The sequence below is a fragment of the Macadamia integrifolia genome, chromosome 2 (assembly GCF_013358625.1).
Source record: "Macadamia integrifolia cultivar HAES 741 chromosome 2, SCU_Mint_v3, whole genome shotgun sequence".
NCBI lineage: Eukaryota > Viridiplantae > Streptophyta > Magnoliopsida > Proteales > Proteaceae > Macadamia > Macadamia integrifolia.
The window spans coordinates 41,346,684-41,349,367 of NC_056558.1; the positions used below are offsets into that span (position 1 = coordinate 41,346,684).

The 2,684-nt window shown below is 34.4% G+C and overlaps 1 long non-coding RNA gene across 1 annotated transcript; it reads right to left on the reverse strand.

Moving 5' to 3' along the window:
- Positions 1 to 533: 533 nt before the first annotated feature.
- On the reverse strand, positions 534 to 2,159 carry LOC122072212. Its single transcript, XR_006138357.1, has 3 exons — positions 1,673 to 2,159; positions 1,403 to 1,453; positions 534 to 558 (listed from the first exon to the last, which is right to left on the reverse strand). It is a non-coding gene; the product is annotated as an uncharacterized LOC122072212 (long non-coding RNA).
- Positions 2,160 to 2,684: the final 525 nt, after the last annotated feature.

Here is a 2,684-nt window from a genome sequence, read left to right on the forward strand (position 1 = left end):
CCAGCCCAGGGTTTTGGTCCAACAAGGGTTGGAAATAAAATTAGTAGTTTATTTAGTATTTTATTTCATGCTTTCAGTTTCCAGACTTGAACGTAGGAGTAGGATTTATTTCCTTGCTTTGGTTTCCTTTTTATAGTTGTTTCCTAGTTTAGGCTAGTTTCCATTCCAGTTACGTTTCTAATTTCATGTTCCTATTTTCCTATATATTAGTTGTAATCGATTGAAGATTCAGAGAGCAATTTGATTATTGAATGAACGTGTGAGTGTGATCCTCCTTTTCCCCCTCTCTACTCTGATTTTCCCTCCCTTCCCTAAGGGTTCTCCATCACAGAGCCTTGCTAGAGTTCTCTGATTTGAAACAATATAAACAGAAAAATAGAATAAAAAATCATCACTGAGCTTTGGATTCAGACGGAGGAGAAGTGCTTCAAGAAATCACAGCAGAGAAGCAATCATGTGTAAAAGATAATTAAATAAAATAAAATAAAAATTTTAAAAAAAAAAAAGCTCACCTTCTTCTGGAGCAGAGTCTTGCTAGAGAAAAATAGAATAAAAAATCTACATGCACAGAATGCAAATAGGAAAGGCATGCACTATTATTGTAAAACAGAAGGAACAATGGCAGCATAAGTATTATCACTCGATTTTCAAAAAAAATAATAATAATAAAATAAAACAAAATAAAGAATGCAAATTAGAAAGGCATGCACTATTATTGTAAAACAGAAGGAACAATGGCGGCATAAGTATCATCACTCGATTTTCAACAAAAAGAATAATAATAAAATAAAACAAAATAAAAAATTCATACCAACAACAAACCCTATCATTGGGAAATCTCATAGAACAGGTTCAGAAGATTAATAAGGGAAAAAATGGAAAAGTAGCAGAGCACTGCAGAATTGTTCTCCCAATCTCGTTCAAGTAGGTTCGAGTCTTTGAAGACGAAGAAGAGAGTTGCAACACAAGTTTGCTGGCTGCATTTTGCACTAAAAGTTTTCCCGGAAATTTTTCAGGAGTTGGTTTGCCAGAAGGTCACAACTCTCTTTCAACTACCATAGTTCCAGAAAAACTACATAGATTAGTGTAATAAATAGCCACGAGAGTTCAAGTTTTAGAAACCACTGCAGTTTCGTTACAGTTGCTACAATTCCTAAAAATCTTGTATAGACAATCAAAGGCCTTCAATAAACATTCAATCTAGATTCACTTAAGTATTTTAATTCCTTTAATCCCATCAGTTTCTATTCTATTAGCATCATTCAATTGCTACCAGAACTGAGAGCAGAACTTAATTTTTCCCCCATAAGCCCTTCACCACGGTGAAGCTAGATCTGAAATGCTGGTTTATAACAGAACACAGAATTAAATACAGACTAACAGAAACAGATTTGAAGCTAACATTTCTGTGTGATCTTCAAAAGCGTGGAGTAGCTGTTGTGATCTTCATCTTCTTTAATAGCACCGGCAACAGTAGCAAAGAAAGGGAAAACAGAGTATCAGTTGGATGAGTAGAAGGGAATGACAGAAAGAAAGAAAAAGAAAATACAAAAAAAATCATCACTGAACTTTGGATTCAAATGGTGAAGAAGTGCTTCGAGAAATCAAACTACAAATAATCATGAGAAACAATCATGAGTGTAAAAGATTAAAAAAAAAAATATATGCTCACCTTCTTCTGGAGCAGAATCTTGCTAGAGAGAGAAAAATAGAATAAAAAATCCCTCTCAAAAACTTCCTATAGAGCCAAACGTAGAGAAGAGAAGAGAGCAGTGAAGCATTCGGCAATGGCCGTTGAATCCCTCTCAAAAACTTCTAGAGCTGTCACAATCCATTCAGGATCAAGCGAGGGTTTCGATTTACATCGATCTTCCAGAGCATCAGAATAGTTTCGAGGAAATGGAGACAGATCGCGTCTTCAGGTAAGAAATAATATACTGTAATCGTGTCACTGATGGGAGGATGAAAGTTCCTTTACCATCAACATATATAAGCTAATAAGCGTATTTGAATTGTTGACGGCTGGACTTTTCCAGATGAAACCATACATTCGTTGGCATTTTGTGTCCTGTGATTCTTCATTCTTTTTGCTTAAAAACTCGGAATCCAAGACTGGATCGATGTCAGCCGATTCTGATCCATATTGGATCGAAATCATTTGGTAACGTCCTAAACAAATATTTATGGAGTTTTTTTCCTTCTATTTCAACGAAAAACGGAATAAAGTATTTTGTGCGTGGTGTGTTTCTTTTTTTTTTTTTTTTTTTTACAAAAAGTAAAAAAAATAATAATAATAATTTACGAAAAGACTAAAGGGAGTTCCGTCGTTCTAGTTTTATTCAAAAAAAAAATTACATTTTGATACAGAAATTGAAATTTCCGCTTTTGACGTGAAACGTTACTAACGCAGTTTAAGCCCTAATCTTATAGTTTCCTTATAGGGATTGGTTGATTCCAACCAGTCACATCGGGGTTGATTTTGATGTTAATTGAGATTGATTCTGACAATCCAACAATTCCGATCCCAATTTTTAAAACATTGGCCAGCGAATTATGATATGCTCAAATTAAGGAAAAGATTCTATGAGACACAAGTAACATGTCATTTTGTTGTGGTTCATTGGTGCACTCTCTCTTAGTGCAATAGTTCAGATATTCTTATCCCTATAAATTGTAAGAGAGGG